Here is an 18,793-nt window from a genome sequence, read left to right as displayed (position 1 = left end):
AGAAGGCCGGACAATTTCTGGCCTTGCACAACTGTCTCTAGGGAACTTACTTCACTCCATTCAGACCAGGAGGTTGGGCAGTAGCTAAGGGTGGGGTAGCAGGACAGATGCACAAAAATGCTCAGACCAACTGGTGTCAAACATTTCTCTGAGGCTCCCATACTAAGCTAGTATCCCTTTACCATGCTGAGGTACCAGTCAACTCAGGTGGGACGTCCCCGCTCCACTGAAAACTCATCCTGCTAAAGCTTTGTGATGCCCTTTTGAGACGTCTTTTTCTTTTTCTATACTGCCTTTGATATTTATTTTAGCCTGATATCACTTGTGTAAAATAACTGGGAGTAGGGTGAGTGAGATTTTTTCAGACCCCACATTCTTAGGGTTGGCTTTGGGCCCTGTACATTTCTACTCTCCAGAATGATCCTGGGAACTTAATTCTACCCTGGGTCCTATTGTAGGTCTTTCACCAGCCCAGCTGCTCCCTAAGTACAGTTAGAGAGAGAGAGAGAAAGAGAGAGAGAGAGAGAGAGAGAGAGAGAGAGAGAGAGAGAGAGAGGCTTAAGCACTGGCATGTGTCAGGAGTCCATGTGCCTTTTGAGTCAGGTAAACAAGACCTGGATTTTAATCCACTCTTTGTCTTTTATTAATGTGTGACCTTGGCAAGTGACTTAAGCTCTCTAAGACTCAGTTGCTACCCCTGTAAAATGGAGATGCCACATAATAGTTATAATAATAGCTAATATATATTGAGCACTTTGTACTTATTAATTCAGTTAATCCTCATAACACTTCTAGGATTTAAATATTAGCGTAATGGTCGTTTTTCAGATGAAGAAATTGAGGCACAGAGAAGTTAAGGAGCAGACTCAAGTTAAGTGGTAGAGACCCCAGAGTCTGCGTCCTTAACTGCTGAACTGGACGGTGTAGTTCACAGAATATTAACAAAGGATAAATATTTAAAGCACCAGGTATGGTGCTTGGCACATAGTAAGCACTCAATAAATGGTAGCTGTTACCACCAGAGCTGAGAAGCCTGCTCCCATGTGGGCATGTGGCAGATGTGGCCGCGGGTCAGGCCCGCATCAGACACGGGCCCTCCTACTGACCTGGGATTTGCAGCGTCAGGGCTTCTTCCAACTGAGCTCTGTTAGAGGGGGCTTATTGGCAAAAGTCTTGTGCCTGCAATCCCAAAGTCGCCTGACAGGCCCGGAAAGGAACACACAGGAGCTGGAACTGATTGTCATAGGGAGGGGCTCCCTTCCAGCAAGCCAGTTGCTCAAGAATCACTTTCCTGGCTCAGCTCCTGAAGAATTTGGCGTTTCATTTCCTGACGTCATACCTATTTGGTCAGGGCTCCTACCTGTGGAACACAGTGAGTCTGCTGCCTAAAGTGGACAGGTGAGGGGTTAATGCCAGGAAGCCAAGGAGACCCTGGAGGGACTCAGGCAAACCCAGATGTGGGCTTCAGAGGGGAGTATCAGGCTTGTCCTGTTTCCTTGTCGTGTGTACCTTGGCCTTCGCCTGGCCCTGGGGATGGCTTGGTCAGCAGCGAGCAGTTCCGGCACACCTGCCCCACGCAGAGGCACTGGTTGGGTTGGAGGTGGCATGGCTTAGGGCTAAGGCTTTTGCATGCTGAGGGACCTGGATTCCCAGCATGGCTCTGCCATTTTTTAGTTGCATGACCTCGGCTGTTTATTCATCTTCTCTGAGCATCAGTTTTCTCACTTGTGAGAAAATTGAGGATCAAATGAAATAACCTAGAACAACGACTTCCATACTCTGGGTGTTCAGGAAGTGTTCTCAGTCATGTGTAGGTGCAGCTAGGGAATGTGGAGAAACATAAAACACCCCCCCTCGCCTTTAAGGAGGATATAGTCTAGTGAGGGAGAGGTAATAAGACAGGTAAACACATAAATCACAATGTCAGGACTGCAAGTAACATACACAGGCCAACAAGTGTGAGGGACAGGGAGAGCTTTGGTAGCTCAGGTGGTTCAGAGGGAGGAGACCTGCCCCAGAGCTGAGCTGGTCAGGGAGGTCGTCCCGAACAAGTTAAACCTTGCAAAGGCACGGAAACCAGTTAGATTGGAACCCAGGGTTTGTGGGGGAAGATTAGCGTGAGATGAGGGTCCGTGGGTAGTTTGGGGCTAGTTTGTGAAGGGGTTTGAATGCTACGCTAAGCAGTTTGGAAATTATCTGAAGGTTCTTGAGGAAATGACATTAACATTATGACCTTGATTCGGTTACTTATTCTTTTAACACCCCTGGGCCTTGGATCCCTCATCTTTAAAGTAAGGAGTTTGTACCATGTGATTGTGAAGGAGTTTTTCTACCTAAAGAGTCTGTGATTCCACGATACAGGAAGATTATTTTGATGATAAAGTGCAGAATCGGTTGGAAGGGAGACATTGGAGTTAGAAGTATTATTTAGGAAGCCGGTGCAATATCAGGCACGAAGCTTCTTATTGCATCTTGTAAGAGACTTCAGGTGTAGGTGGGGAAGGTCTTTACTGTATATTTTAGGTACTTTGACACTGTGACTCTATAAAAATTTGAGTTCTGTAACATACCTCCCCAGGAGACACGCACTCTTGGGGTACCTGGAGAAGTGGGGAAACTGGTAAACTGTTCTGGGAAAGGGGTGATTCGTCAGTGGACTTCAGGTTTATGTGCTTCTTCTTCTACAATAAATCCAGAAGGGCAAGAATAGCAATAGTTCCTTATTGTTTGTCTTTAGCTATAGTGTAGAGTTTTCCCATTAACAAAATAGTCTCACAGGCATTATCTCATTGGCTTCTAGAGTCTCCTGAGGGAGGCTAAGCAGGTGCTGCCTCCATCTTAGGGATGAGGAGAGGCTGGAATTTCTCAGAGCCTCTCAAATCTGGCCTCCTCATTCTCAGTGCAGTTAACTTTCCCTTGAGTTCAATAAACATGAATGCAGCACGTTTATGAAGTTCCCAGGATGAATCAGGTGCTCCACTAATTTGAGGTTCACAAGAGGGCATATATTGAAGAAAAATATATTTTTGCTGATTGTAAAAACAATACAAGCTTATTATAGAAATTCTGTCAATTAGAGGAAAAGATTTCCTTAATCAAACCACCTGGAGATATAGATGTGTTTAGACATTTTTCTTTGCCCATTTGCTACTTATTGAGATCATACTGTGTATATAACTTTATATACTGATTTTTTCACTTGTTATGAATTTTCTCATATTATTAAAATTAAAAACATTTGAAATGACTGTATAACATTATGTTAATGGATGATTAATAACAATATAATAATTTTCCTATTGTTAGACATCGGGGTTATTTCTATTTTTTTCCTCTTTTAAGTATTACTATGATAAACATTTTTTTGCATTAAGTTAGTTTCATATTTCTAGTTATTTCCCTAGGCTATATTTCTGAAAGTGAATAGATAATTTGGTTGAAGGACTTACTTGGGCTGTTATTAAATATTGCCAAATTGTTTTCCCAAAACTTGTTAAGAGTTATCTATACGCCCATTGGAAGTATATGAATTTGGGTGAGTGATTTTCAAATAGGAAAAGAAGCTATTTTCTATTTTTTTGGTAAGAGTGGACATGAGGAAAACCGTGGGAAGATGGAACCTACCAACCCTTTGGGGAGCCGGTTAGGGGCCTAAGGAGCCGTATCTGTTGTCCAAGGAAGTTCAGACTTAGGCACATGGTATCCAATGAGAATTCTCTGGTTAGGCTTCAGTTATCCCTTGGCTGAAAAGTGCTGGCTTTAAAAAAATTCTTTTGTATTTTTTCTTATTCTTGTTGTTAGTTCCCATTGAAAATCAGTCAGTCTTGGTTGAACTGAATAGAAAAGATTCATTCTTACCTCGCCACTATAACTAGGGGGGTTGGAAGAGCAACTCTAGAAATAGATGGTGGTAGCCATGGCCACGCCACAGCAAATAGCACTGATTGTGTTGTCTTTATGCCTTGTTCTTTATCTGAGTACATATTTAATTTGTCACGCTCCTCTGAAAGTAACTTAAGGATAGGAACTGTGTCATTGTTTCTGATTTTTATACTGTGTGGCAAGATACTATTTACAGGTACCCAGTAAACAGTTATTAAATCGAAGACTTTTCCATGTGTCTCACACATGGATTCCAGTAAATATTTGATTCTATTCATTCATTCATTCCCTTAATACATATTTAGTTTCCTGAATGCCTACTAGATACTAAGCATTATATTAGGCACTGGGTATACTAATGGGCATAAAAACTAAGGGTTTAATGGCCCTTAAGAAGTTCATAGTCTGGTGAAAGACCGTCAAGTAAACAGACAACTACAGAACAGTGTTGTGATTGAGGGACAGATGGGGCGTAATAGGATCACAGAGGAGGGTTTCCTAATGCATCCTGGGATGACGGTGGAGGGGCTGAGACCAGTCAGGGAAGGCCTTTTTCTCTCTCTCTCTCTCTCTCTCTCTCTCTCTCTCTCTCTCTCTTAGAATTTAGAGCAAAATGCTAAAGGAAGAGGGAAGAACTTCCAGACAGAGGGAACTTTGAAAAGTCAGTGATGTGAGGCAGTACTGTATATAGTTGAGTATGTTTTAACAGAGCATACAGAGGGATGGTACATACGCAGGGAACAGATTATGAAGAGCCTGGCATGCTGGGTGAAGAAGTTTGGATTGTAAAGATTAAACAGAAACCTCACTTAAATTGGAGTTGGGAGGGCCTCGGGGAACTTTCATACCCAACCACTCATCATTATTTATCCCAAACAGGAAGAGATGTACTTTGCATCTTCAACAGGAAGATGTTTTTCTACTCTACTACTCCAGCAGGAAGAAGGAGGGTCTTCTCCTTGCCCTGCAACCACTCAGCCAATGAAAGACTATTACAACTCAGCCAATGACAAGCCACTACACTTTGAACTGCCAGTTTCCACCAATGGACTCTCTATTTACAACAGTGCCTCTCAACTTTCCCTTTCCTCTATAAAAGAATGTTCCTCTCCTTTGTTCTCTGGACTTGCATGTGGTTCACCATTAGACTACATGTTCTGAATTGCAATTCTTTGTTTTTCCTGAGTGAACCAATTTTGCTGGAGAAATATCTGGCTGTCTATTTGTTTAAGGTCAACAGGATTTTATCCTTGAGGTGATGGAGAGCTGCCTCTAGATTGTAGGCAGGGCATTGGCATGATTAGATTTGTGCTTTAGGAAATCACTCTATCAAAGTGGAGAACAAATAGAATCAATGAGTTAGAGGAAGATGAGCTAAAACTGAGGGAAACCCCAGGAACATGATAGCTTGAGTTAGCTGTGATTGCTGTTTTCTTCTCTAGGATACTCCTTTCTATTCTTATGGAGTGTGTCTCATACTTGGCAAACAGGCAGCATGTAAGAAATGCCACCTCATTTTTCTTTGTATCTCTCAAGTCTAACACAATGCCTGACACGTGGAGATGCTCGGTACATGTTGGTTAATTCCACTGCTGTGGCTTGTGCTGGCACCTACTAAACACTGATTTGAAAGTAAGGTGGGTACCCTTTTTCCTGTGGTCACATACCAGGCAAAATTGCTTTCCAGGTTAGAACTGACCTTGAAGATACATTGTGCATGACTCTTCTCAAGATGTCGCCAAAGACATTCTCCATTTTGTGACAAGTCTTTGTTGCAAAGTAGACAGGGATTTCCTTCAGGGGAGGAAATGTATTTTTATTTATTTTTGTATTCCCAGGACGTATCACAGTGCCTGATACATGGTAAGTGATGATAGATATTTGTTTCATGAATTTGAAATTCATTATTTGGACTTGAAGTATGTTTCATGAAATATGTTGTAAATGTTGATTAGGGTCTGATTCCCCTTCAGGAGCCTTTTAAATCTAGACCCTAACAGGGGTAATTGGGCATATTGAAAGCTTGAGAAGGAGAGGAACTCTAGGAGATGGGAGAAGTTCGCAGAATGGGAATAGAGTTACTACTCAGAAATATTTAGCAGTTGAACTGAACAATTTCAGAAGGGTTCTCGGCCAAAGGTTGTAGGTTCTTAGAAAGTCCTGTGGGGGCCATTGGGAAGCTCTGGGTTTCCTTTACCATTTACCATTAAACAAATGACTTTCATTTACCCTCATACTCTTTCAACTACAGTTGTATTAGATGCTCACCATGTTTTTCTGATTATTTGTCTTTTTGTTTTTTTTTTCTTCATTAGGAATGCCCTCTTCATTAGGAATGTCCATTATCATCATCCTGCATTTCCCTGCTGAAATGCTACATTCTTTTCATGAAACCATGTAAAAGAAATAGTTTCTCTCTATCCTGAACAGCTCAACTTTTAGACCCTGTCATGGTACTTCATGCTATCTGCTAGAGTTATATATGGGTTATCATTCTTATTCCCACTAGAAGGAAGGGATATAGTTTAGCCATGTGTATTCCATAGCACAGGGCCTTGTAAATGTTGAATGAAAGTTGTGGCTGAACTGTATTACTAACTTAGTGTGATAGTTAATTTTATGTGTCAACTTGACTGGGTCATAGCGTGCCCAGATATTTGGTTAAACATTATGCTGGGTATTTTGGGATGAGATTAGCATTTAAATTAGTAGACCTTGTAAAGCAGATTGCTCTCTCTAATGTGGGTGGACCTCATCCAATCAATTGAAGCTTGAATAAAACAAAAACCCTTGACCCTCCTCTGAATAAAAGAGAATTCCTCCTGCCTGACTGCCTGGGAACTGGGACATCAGCTTTTCCTGCCTTCAGACTTCACCTGAAATATTGGCTCCTCTTGAGCCTTCTGGCCTTCGGACTAGAACTGTACCGTTGGGTCTCTTGGGTCTCTCGCTTGCTGACTCACCCTGCACACCCTGGGACTTGTCAGCCTCTATGACCATGTGAGCCAATTCCTTATAAATCTTTTTTTATATCTATCATCTATCTATCTATCTATCTATCTATCTATCTATCTATCTATCATCTATCATCTATCTATCATCTATTCATCTTATTGGTTCTGCTTCTTTGGAGAACCCTGACTAAAACACTTATGTTCTAGATTTTTAGAAATATTCTAGAGAAAGGAAGAGTTTTATCTGTCTTTCCTGGAACTGGACTAACATGAGGCGCACGTTAAAAACGATGCTTACCTTTGATGCCTTTTCATCTCCTGAATGCTTTTCATCCGAACTCTTCTCCCTTTTCCAAGATTTTAGGCACATAGGACTTTGATACTTCCATTAGGCCTCCTCTGTAATACCTGACCTAGGCCCACTCTGTTCCTCACTTAAGGCCCAAATTGTCCTTGCTTTTGAGTCCTCTTTCCAACCCTACGCCATCAAGGTTCCCAACTTAGTGTGGTAGAGAGGAAGTAGTTTGTGGGGGGAAGGCAGTCTGACTATTCAAGTGATTCGTGTATAGTTGAAAGCTGTCTACCCTCAGAATCATTTGTTAAATGAATTGGATGAAATATCAAGTCGTTTAATAAAGTGGGGTGAAAATTTTAGGCAGAGTGAGGGTGATATCTTTGAGTAATTGCCCAACAGGCAGGCGAGATAGCCTTCCCAGGAGTTAGTCTTAGGGTCAGCATCTTCTATGCACTTTGACAGATTCTTCCCCTTTTCATCGTTGAAACCACAGCTTCTGTAAAAACAAATAAACCCTCTCACAGAGGTAGCAATGGAGATTCTCTGCTAATACAGACGAGAGAGGGGGGGCAACATTTGCATGTCTCTATTGGATCTTTATAAGTTAGCAAATACTATGGTTTTGAAAGCCCATTTTAGAAGAACGTAGACTGTTTTAAAGATGATAAGAAAATCAGTAGTTTTTTTGTGTGTTTTTTGTTTTTTCCTCACAGTGGGCCATGCGGGGAATCGAATCAGCAACCCTGGTGCTAGGATCGGCACCACGCTCTAACCAACTGAGCTAACCGGCCACCGCCTGAAAATCAGTAGTTTTATAATATGTGCGGCCATAAAGGAAAAACCTGAAAGGCGAGCAGATTTTAATGGCGATATTAGAGGCAACCCATTTGAGAAGATGTTGGTAAGTCAAGTCTGCAGGGAACCTGCTCTGGCTTAAAATACTAAACACCAAGCACATTAAAAGATAGATTGTCCCTCCCATGTTTCCTGTGAGAAGGAGGGAGGACTTAAGGGGGGAAGATCATGATTATAATATGAAACTACAAACTCTGCATCTATTTTAATATTTAAATATACTTAGGTCTTTCACATGTTAAAAAGTCTCTTGCTGACTTCTACTCTATCACTACTCTATCACTCTCTTCCTTTTTAGAGACGAAATTACTAAAAGCGTTGTTTTTCATCAATATCTCTCCCATCCACTCCGCAGTATCATGGAGTTGACTGAACCTCCCCCACCCTGTTGCAACCCAACCTCCTCTAACCAAGGTCTGCAATGGTGAAGTCAGCCCGCAGCACACAGAAACCCTTCTCACCTTTGTTTTACCTGATGTCAGAACATTGCAACCGGTGAGCACTGCTTCACTCGAGCTGCTGGTGTGGCCCTCCCTTTGGTAGCTTCCCACCAGTCTGGCCGGTCCTTTTTAGTTTTCTTTGCCACCTTCTCTGATGTGTCCATTCCATAAATGTCAGTGGTCTCTAGGGTTCTGTCCTATGCCCTTGTCTCTTTCTATATATACTCACCAGGCCCTCTGTGACCTCAAGTATAATCAATCTCTCTTGAGTTGTATATCTCAACTCTGTTGGATATCTGCTTTCGAATATGTAACATGTCCCAAACTGGATTTATCTGACCTCCAAACCTGAGTCTTTAAGAAAAAAAATCTATATCTATGTCTACATACCTATACCTATACATATATCTATATAGATGTGTATAGATATAGATATATTGCTTTAGTGGCTGGTACTCCACAGTGATCTATGCCAGAAACCTGGCCAGCATCCTTGACTCATCCCTTCATCATTCCCTGACCTAGTCAGTTGCTCAGTCTCGACAATGCTACCTCCTAAGTATATCCCTCACCTGTGTACTCCTTTTTCCAAGTTTACTCATACTACTACTTCAGGCCACCATTATTTCCTTCTCTAGATCACTGCAACTCTTCTGTCTGACTTTCTTCCTTGCTTCCAGTCTCATTGCATGCTCCCTCGCAGTGACTGTCCGCAGTGCACCTACAGTGGTCTTAGACAACAAAACTCTGATCATTTCTTTTTCCATTATTCAAGTCCTTTAATCTGTGTCCTCAGGATGTACTTTGTTCTCTTCAGCATGGCTCCCAAGTTTTTTGGGACATGTTACAAATGTAAAAGACCTCAGTCTTCTCCACCTTCATCTGTGCCAGTCCTGCCCCCATCCCACCCCAATTCTTGCACTTTATGCTCTAGTCACACCAAACCACTTTAATTCCTTAAATACCCCTGCTTTCTCTTGGCATCTGGGCCTTTGTGCTTATTCTGCTTGCCTAGAATACTCCTGTCATGCCTCTTATTTTCCTATCAATTTTAGTGTCCTTCAGGCCTTGGTTAATATATTACTTCTTCTGCAACCTGACACTGACATACCAACTTCAGATTATGCTCCTGAAGTACCAGCACGTACCACTTTTGCAACACTTACCATGCATGTTCCCTTGAGACCACCTGGTGACGGTATTGTAAGCATCCTATAATTAGGGACTCTGTGTCTCATTGTTGAATTCCTGGGGCCTAGAAAACTACCTGTCACATAATAGATGTTCAGTGAATATTTGTGATGTCAGTGAATGATTTACCATAGTTACTTTGAACATATTTCTTATTAAACCAATTGAACAAGTGGTACAGAGCTGGTAGGGAGAGAACAGAAATGAGGTCCAAGGCCTTGATGTCAGTTTTCATTTTTTAATTTTTTTAATTAAAGCAAAAGTTCATATTTTTGCAGTTTTACAAACTGGGTATGGGTCTTAATGGTCTTCTGGGATAGTGTAGCTAATACAGAGCCCTCCTCATTAGCAATCCCTCCTCCTTGCCGTCCCGCCCCCACACCTCCTCTCTCCAGCCCCTGGGAAACCACTCATTTACTTTCTGTCTCTTGACTTTGCCTCTTCTGGACACTTCATATAAATGGAATTATACAACATGTGGTCCTTGTGTCTGGCTTCTTTCACTTAGCAAAATGTTTTCAAGATTCATCCATGTTGTATCATGTATCAGTACTTCATATATATTTTTTGTAATTAAAGTTTATTGGGGTGACAATTGTTAGTAAAGTTACATAGATTTCAGGTGTACAATTCTGTATTACATCATCTATATCTCACTGTAGGGACGGACTCCCAGAGAGCAGTTTCCAGGCTCTCGACCTCACGTGGAAAGGTGCTGGCTCGGGTAGTAGAGGGTCATCAGCTGTGGCTAGTTGGCCGTCAGCTATAACCAGTTAGCCATTGGCCACTGATATAACTGCTGTGGCTATGCTAGCAAGTGTGGATTGCGGCTAGCAAGGGTGGTTGGTGGAGATCGGACGGCAGATTGCAAATCGTGTGGCTCCTGCTTCCTGTGTCGCCAACCCAGCCGCCAACGAGAATATAGTGATATGACTCCCCTATCTATGGCTCCGTGGGTGTTCCTTTTCGGTGGCCTCACCATATCCTGCGTTCTTGTGCAGGGAGCGGGAGCTGAGTCCCTGCATTACAATCACATTATGTGTTCACCACCCAGAGTCAGTTCTCTTTCCATCACCGTATGTTAGACCCCATTTACCCTCTTCTACAGTGCCCCCCCTTACCCTCTGGTAACCCCTAAACTGTTGTCTGAGTCTAAGATTCTTTGTTTTTTCATTTGTTTGTCTTGTTTTTTTTTTGTTTTCAGTTTTATATCCCACATATCAGTGAAATCATATGGTTCTCTACTTTTTCTGTCTGACTTATTTCGCTTAGCATTATAATCTCAAGATCCATCTATGTTGTCACAAATGGTACTATTTCATCTTTTCTTATGGCCGAATAGTATTCCATTTTGTATATATACACCACCACTTCTTTTTTTTTTTTTTTTAAATAAGTTTTTTGTTTTGTTTTTTTAAAGATTTTATTGGGGAAGGGGAACAGGACTTTTATTGGGGAACAATGGTCAAATTGTTGTCCTTTCAATCTTAGTTGTGGAGGGTTCTGTTCAGCTTCAAGTTGTTGTTCTTTCAGTCTTAGTTGTGGAGGGCGCAGCTCAGCTCCAGGTCCAGTTGCCATTGCTAGTTGTAGGGGGCACAGCCCACCATCCCTTGCGGGAGTCGAACCGGCAACCTTGTGGTTGAGAGGACACGCTCCAACCAACTGAGCCATCCTGGAGCTCAGCGGCAGCTCAGCTCAAGGTGCCGTGTTCAATCTTAGTTGCAGGGGGCAGAGCCCACCATCCCTTGCGGGACTTGAGGAATTGAACTGGCAACCTTGTGGTTGAGAGCCCACTGGCCCATGTGGGAATCGAACTAGCAGCCTTCGGAGTTAGGAGCACGGAGCTCTAACCGCCTGAGCCACCGGGCTGGCCCTACACCACCACTTCTTTATCTGTCCATCTGTCGAAGGACCTTTTGGTTGTTTCCATATCTTGGCCACCATATATAAAGCTGCAATGAACATTGGAGCACTTGTGTCTTTATGGATAAATGTTTTCAGATTTTTTTGGTAGATATCCAGGAGAGGGATTGCTGGGTCATATGGTAATTCGACTCTTAATTTTTTGAGGAACCTCCACACTGCCTTCCATAGCGGCTGCACCAGTCTGCATTCCCACCAACAGTGTATGAGGGTTCCTTTTTCTCCACAGCCTCTCCAACACTTGTTACTATTTGTCTTGTTGATGATGTTCATATCTTTTTATTGACAAATAATATTCCATTGTACACCCCATTTTGTCTATTCATTCCCAACATTTGGGTTGTTTCCACTTTTTGGCTATTACAAATAATATTTCTTAAGAACATTTGTGCCCAAGTTCTTTTTCTTTTTATTTTTTATTTTTATTGGGGAAGGGGAACAGGACTTTACTAGGGAACACTGTGTACTTCCAGGACTTTTCCAAATCAAGTTGTTGTCCTTTCAATCTTAGTCTTATAGGGTGCAGCTCAGCTCCAGGTCCAGTTGCTATTGTTAGTTGCAGGGGGTGCAGCCCACCATCCCTTGCGGGAGTCGAGGAGTCCAACTGGCAACCTTATGGTTGAGAGGCAGCACTCCAACCAACTGAGCCATCTGGCCACCTGGGAGCTGAGCGGCAGCTTGTTGACTTCATTCTAGTTGCGGAGGGCGCAGCTCGCTGGCCCATGTGGGAATCGAACCGGCAGCCCCGTTGCCCAGAGCTCGCGCTCTAACCAACTGAACCACCCGTCCGCCCTGTGCCCAAGTTCTTGTGTGGACATATGTTTTCATTTCTCTTGGATTGCTGGGTCATGTGGCGGTCTTAGGATTCTTAAGAACAGAGGTTGTGTTAGAGAATAAGCTCATGGACACATACATGAAGCACGAATAACTCTTGCTCTTTCATTTAGTGGTAGGCAAGTTTCACAGCTGATTCTTTGAAGAATTGACATTGATCAAATGTCTCTGTCTAGTGTACAATAGCCAACAAAGGTGCAAAGTCTAATTCTTTTGTGGAGGGTGATAAAGTCCTTCTCAGGTTTAAATGGAAGTGGGAGATTAATGTTTGTTCCTGCCCATTTCCACTCCCTCTCCAGCCCACCCCTGGACAGCATAGGGCTGGCTGACAGCGTTACCCAGGAAAGCTTCAGTTGGGAGAGTTGGCCTACTAAGCTGATTTTAGACATAATTAAATCACTGCTTTCATGTCCATATTTATGATAGGAATTTATTGTTTCTTTCATATTACTCTTCTCTTTGGCTCTTTTTTTTTCTTCTCCACACGTCTCTGCCACCATAAATACTTTTGTTTTTTTCCTGCTCTTACCTTTCTCCTCAAATTCCTGGTAGTATCAACCTGTTCCTGGTTCTTCTGAAAGTTAAGACAACAATTATGAAACATGAGTTATAGGATTCCTTTTATAAATATATCATATCTAGATAAATATGGACACCTTACAAGTAGTTGCCAAGGTGGCTACACATATATATATTCCAAAAGTTCTGTCATTACCAAAAATATTTTGGTTACTTATGTAGCGTTGTTCTCAAAACCTATCTGAGCCCTACAAGAACAGTTTCACTTCCTTATAATAGCATTATTATAAGGAAGTATTTCAGGGAACGTGTCACTCTGCTTGTATTCATTTGTCTCTTGTTCCCAGTTCCCCTTTTTCTTTCTTGTTCTAACCTGAGTTCAGCTAGGGCTCCATTATGGGGCAAAGCTCATGATCGGAGAGCGCCCAGGCAGTGGAGGGAGACGCATGCTTCACAAGACTTTGACCTTAAACAAAGCACGCTTGAACTATGTTTTTAGTGCAGTCTTGCCAGTGTCCCATTTCTGCTATGTGATCCCCTCTTCCACCTTTTTTATTTTTTCTCGGAAAAGAACCATCAAAGCCTAGGGCTAGGGAACATAGCCTTGAATTGTCTTCTCAGAGGAATTTTGGGAGAATGGGTAGGGAGAGACACTTCAGCGGGCTCCATTTCCTTCTGCTTCTGGATAGCTAGTTAATGTTCCACCAGTAATCCCCAGTCTCGGGGAGCCCAGGATCACGTTCCAGCCCAACACTGCTGTTCAGGGCAGAGGGCACTTTCTAGAGTTGTGATTTGAATGAGCTCTGCGTCTGACATTCCTCCTTCATCTTAAGAGTCTGCGGCCAGCTGTGGTCTTGTAACTTCTCAGTTCTGTCTCTGGATCTTCATATTCTTTTCCTCTCTGAGTCTCAGCTCTAGGAAGAAAACGAGGATGTTTACTAGTGGGGGAAAGAAACCCTGAAGTTTGCAAAGCAAAAATTAATACAAAGCCGGGCTTCCTGCCTATCACGCCACCCTTTCCTCCTGAGTAATTTCTGAGCCCCTCAAAACCCCAGTAAGATGTTAGCTGACTGTACAAATATGTCTATAGGATTTCTTCAAAGGTGGAGCTATAGTCTCGCTACCATCTTACCTGCTTTTCTCTTTTCCACAGGATTCTACTCACGAATAGGTCTGAGGCCGATGGTCTAGCAATTCAGCCTCCCTGCACGCTTTATGAATTGCAGAATGAGTGACGCTGAGGCTGTTTGAGAATATAGCTGTGGGGAGAGAGAGAGGAAGCATTGGATCACCTGCCAGGGAAGGGACCAGAGAACACCATTAGTGAATGAACATCTCCGGAGCAGAGTAAGGGAGGAGGTGGAAACGAGAAGGAAGCTAAAGGAAGCCAAAGAATTGTAGGAACTGAGGGTGTAATCCAGGTGGAATAAGGTATTCTGTCCACTGATGCCTGGTCAGTGCCTATTACGGGCAACCAGAGTGCACGGCCTCAGGCTAGGCTCTGGGGATATAGAGAGAAATAAGACGTAGGTTTTAGAAATTAGATGAGATTTTTCAAAATGTGTGGTATTGTGGGCTGAGATACTGCTACCATTACTAACAGCTAACGTTTATTGTTTACCCACCAGCTTCTGAACGTTTTACACATGAATTAGCTCATTGACTCCTGGCAAGAGCCCTGTGAAGTGTATATTGTTATAAATCCCGTTTTATAGGTAAAGAATCTGAGGTACCGAGGCATTACCAATAGCTGGCCTGGAGTCTCACAGTAGGCGCTCAGGAGAGGAACTCCAGCTCAGTAAGCCATCAGTGTGTGGGAACTCTGCCTTCGCAGTTCCCACCTCAGTCTGCCCTTCTGCCCGTGGTCTGGGGTACTCTTCCTTAAAGACTGGTCGGGGGCTGACTCCCTCTGCCTGTCCCTGGCCAGTCACTGTCCTTGGAGCTTGAAGAGCACTTTGTGTCTATTTTAAGTACATAGTATTCTATTTGTTGGAATATCTCACTCCTTGTGTTATAACCTTCTGGAGAGCAAGGACTTTTTTCCCCTAGAAAATTACAAATAGTTGCAAAAGCAAAGCTAATAATATAATGAATCTATACGTGCTCATCACCAGCTTCAGCAATTATTTCATGGCCAATCTTGTTTCATCTATACTCCCTTCCCAAACTGGATCATTCTGAAACAAATCCCAGACATCAAATCATTTCTTCTGTTAATATTTCAGTTGTATTACTAACACAGAAGGGCTCTTTAAAAAACATAACCACAAACCATTATCACATAAAAATTGATACTTTCTCCATATCAAAAAATATTCAATGTTTAGATTTCTGCAATTATCTCATAATATTTTTCCTTCCCTTCCCTCCCTCTTTCCCTTCCATTTTTCTTTATTCTTTCATTTCTTCCTTTGTTTCCCCCCACCCCCTTTTTTAACAATAGAGTTGTTTGAATAAAGATCGAAGTAAGGGTTTATTTTTTTTATCTTCACCTTCTCAGCACCCAGTTTAGTGCTCAACATATAGTAAATCGTTAATAAATGTTTGTTGAATGAATGAATCATCAGAAATCTATAAAATATCCTGGTTGAATTAGTGTAGTCTTATTGTCATTTTTGGTTGGTCTCTTGGGGTGACTTTGGTTTCTGATAACTTTAGTTCGGGGTTCATTTAGATGCTAGCTACTGTCAGTGCCTGTGAACATGACTAAAGGTCGGGGGCAGTGAGTGTCCCTGTGACTCAGACACGCACAGGCCAGAGGGAAATGGGCCCTTGCTGTCTTGCCTGCCTCTGCTTTTTGTCCTTAGTCTCTTGTTCTCTCACTTTGAGTTTGGACTGACCAAGTTTGGCTTTTTCACTGTTTCTTCAGAACAGGAACTCTGAAGGAGTATGTTGAGAGTATGGACAGCTCTCCTCTGGTGCTGTGGTAGGCAGACTTCTGAGATGCACCCCAAGTTTGACCCCTGTGACTGTGACTGTGATGAGACATCATGCCTGTGATACCTTATGTGGCAAAAAGGATTTTGCAGATATCATTAGGGTGACTAATTCGTTGACTGAGTTTAACAAAAAGAGATTATTTGAGTGGGCTTGAGCTAATCACATGAACCGTTTAAAGCGGACAGTTTTTTCCCCAGCTGATCCCAGAAGTGGAAATCAGAGAGTAGAAGTGTGAGAGGGATTCGATTGAAGGGATGGTCTCCATTGCTGAGATGGAGGGGACCTTGTAGTGAGGACCTGAGAATGCCTTGCAGCAACTGAGAGCTGTCTCTAGCAGGACAATGGGACCTCAGTCTCATTACTTCAAGGAATTGAATTCTGTGAGCTAATAAATGGGTGTGGTTTTAAGCCACTAGATTTGCGGTGATTTGTTTTGCAAAAATAGAAAATGAATACAGGTGTTTTTACCTGTTAGATTGAATTAGCTGTTCCTTATTTCAGTTTTTAAAAACTGAAGTAAAATTAAAATACATTGAAATACATACAGCAATGCATCTTAAATGTACAGTTGGATTTTTGTAAATGTATACACCTGTGAAATGACCACCTGAATTGAGATGGAGAGCATTTCCATTAGCTCAAAACTCTTCCGTGTGCACCTTTGCAGTTAATTCTAGCCGCCCTCCCCACCCCACACCATGGTGAATTCTAACGCTATGAATTACTGTCACCTATTCTTGATCTTCATTTAAATAGCATCTTTATAGTACGTGCTCCTTTGTGTCTGGCTTCTTTTGCACAGCATAATATTTGAAGGTTCATCCATCTCATTTTAGCAGCAGTCTGTGCCATTATCATTGCTGATTAGCATTCCCTTGTATGGCTAGACCACAGTCTGTTTATCCACTCACATGTTGATGGATATTTGGGTTGTTTCCACGTTTTGGCGATTATGAATAATGCTGCTATGGGCATTCAAGTATAACTGTTTGTGTGGACATATATTTTCGTTCCTATTGGGTAAAACCCTAGTAATAGAATTGCTGAACTGTATAAGTATATTTAGCTTTACAAGAAAATGCCAAACTCTTTTCCAGAGTGGTTGTGCCACATCATATTTCCACCAGTTGTTTCCCATCCTCACAACATTTGGTACCATCAGCCTTTTAAAGTTCAGCTACTTGCCAATAATTTCTTTTTGACTACTTCTCGATGCCTTGCAGAATACAATATTCACGTTATGCTTACCTTGTGGAATGTTCTCCCAACTCCCCAATTTTTTTTTTTTTGAAGTTTCAATGATGTTCTTTATTGGCTTCAAAATTTGATTTTAATTTTGCTGGAAGAACTTCCTTACATCAACCTTGGTTTCTACAGAAATGCAACTTTTCCAACTCCCCAATTTTTCAATCCTACCTATGTTTTAGGTCAGTGTTTCCTAACATGGAATATATGTGAGACTCACCTGGGAGCTTTTCAAATATATAAGCTCCAGTCTCACCCTAGACGTACTGTATCAACTTCCTCAGGAATGGTTTATAGGCTTATTATGTATGTTGAAAAAGTCCCCTAGTGTGGGACAGAGTCCCAGAGAGCAGTTTCCAGGCTCTCAGCCTCACATGGAAATATGCAGGCTCAGGTAGAAGATGGCCATCAAATGTGGCTAGTTGGCCATCAGCTGTTACCAGTTAGCCAATTAGCCACTGATATAACTGCCATGGCTATGCTAGGGGGTTGATTGGTTGGTTGGCTGGCAGGCAGAGAACCAGGCGGCGGATTGCAGATCATGTGGCTCCTACTTCCTGTGTCTCGCCCTGCTGCCAGTGAGACTGGGGTGCAGGAAGACCCCTTGTTGGGTACTGGAAGATGTTTGCTTTTGTATCTCCAACCCAGCCACCAGCGAGAATGACTCCCCTACCTATGGCTCCGTGGGTGTTCCTTTTTGGCCTCACCATATCCTGCGTTCTTGTGTGGGGAGTGGGACCAGAGACCCCGTATGACACCTAGGCAATTCTGATTTATACTCCTGGCTAAAAACTGCTGCTTTTAGGTTCAAGTCCTACCTATCATAGTAGAGGTTCTCCATTCTGGCTTTAAAAGTATCTGGGAAGCTTTAAAAAATGACCAGTGCCTGGGTTCCACCCCACACCAATTAAATTAGAATCTGTGGGTGGGGACTGAGTATCAGTAGTTTTTAAAATTTTCCCAGTGTGGGGACAGAGTCCCAGAGAGCAGTTTCCAGGCTTTCAGCCTCACATGGAAAAGTGCTGGTTCAGTTATTAGATGGCCAACAGCTGTAATCAGATGCCCATTTGCTGTGACTGGGTGGCCATCAGCTGTAACCAGTTAGCCATTGGCCACTAATATAACTGCCGTAGCTACGCTAGGGGGTTGGTTGGTTGTTGGTTGGTTGGCAGAGAAGCGGAGTGTGGATTGTGCATCGTGTGGCTCCTGCTTCCTGTGTCTCCAACCCAGCCGCCAGAGAAACTATAGTGGTATGACTCCCCTATCTATGGCTCCGTGGGTGTTCCTTTTTGGCCTCACCATATCCTGCGTTCTGATGTAGGGAGCGAGACCAGAGGCCCCACATGACACCTAGTCATTCTAATGAGTAGCCATATTTTCCATTGAATTTCTCTCTGTCTTGTGGCATTTATCTCTTGCTATTTTTGTATTATAATAATTTCTCAAGTCTGATCTCCTGTCTTAGGATTTATGTTCCTTGAGGTAGGGACCCTGCCTTTCTCATTTGTGTCTCTTGCCTGGGGTCTAACACTGAGACTTGTAGCACAGTAGGTGCTCTGTAAGGATTTCATGGATACATAAATTGGTCATTAGGAAAAGCGTCTCGATGGGAGGTTGTATCCTGAGTCTCAGGTGCACACACCAGTATTACAGGGCCTCATCCTCCTTGGGCTCAGAATTGTGCTTGTGATGAACGATGTGGGTCACTGCTTTGT

At 42.6% G+C, this 18,793-nt stretch overlaps 1 long non-coding RNA gene across 1 annotated transcript in view; it reads left to right on the top strand.

Moving 5' to 3' along the window:
- Nucleotides 1-6,271: 6,271 nt before the first annotated feature.
- Nucleotides 6,272-18,793, top strand: part of LOC109435704 (uncharacterized) — a 20,922-nt gene continuing 8,400 nt past the window's right edge. Inside the window, exons 1-3 of the long non-coding RNA XR_012490031.1 lie at nucleotides 6,272-6,882; nucleotides 7,845-8,032; nucleotides 8,342-8,481. This is a non-coding gene — a long non-coding RNA (uncharacterized LOC109435704). The remainder of the gene's footprint in view (nucleotides 6,883-7,844; nucleotides 8,033-8,341; nucleotides 8,482-18,793) is intronic.

Source organism: Rhinolophus sinicus, linkage group LG11 (assembly GCF_036562045.2).
Source record: "Rhinolophus sinicus isolate RSC01 linkage group LG11, ASM3656204v1, whole genome shotgun sequence".
NCBI lineage: Eukaryota > Metazoa > Chordata > Mammalia > Chiroptera > Rhinolophidae > Rhinolophus > Rhinolophus sinicus.
Note: the sequence above shows the minus strand (reverse complement) of the source record. Positions and strands in the feature narration are given on the sequence as shown.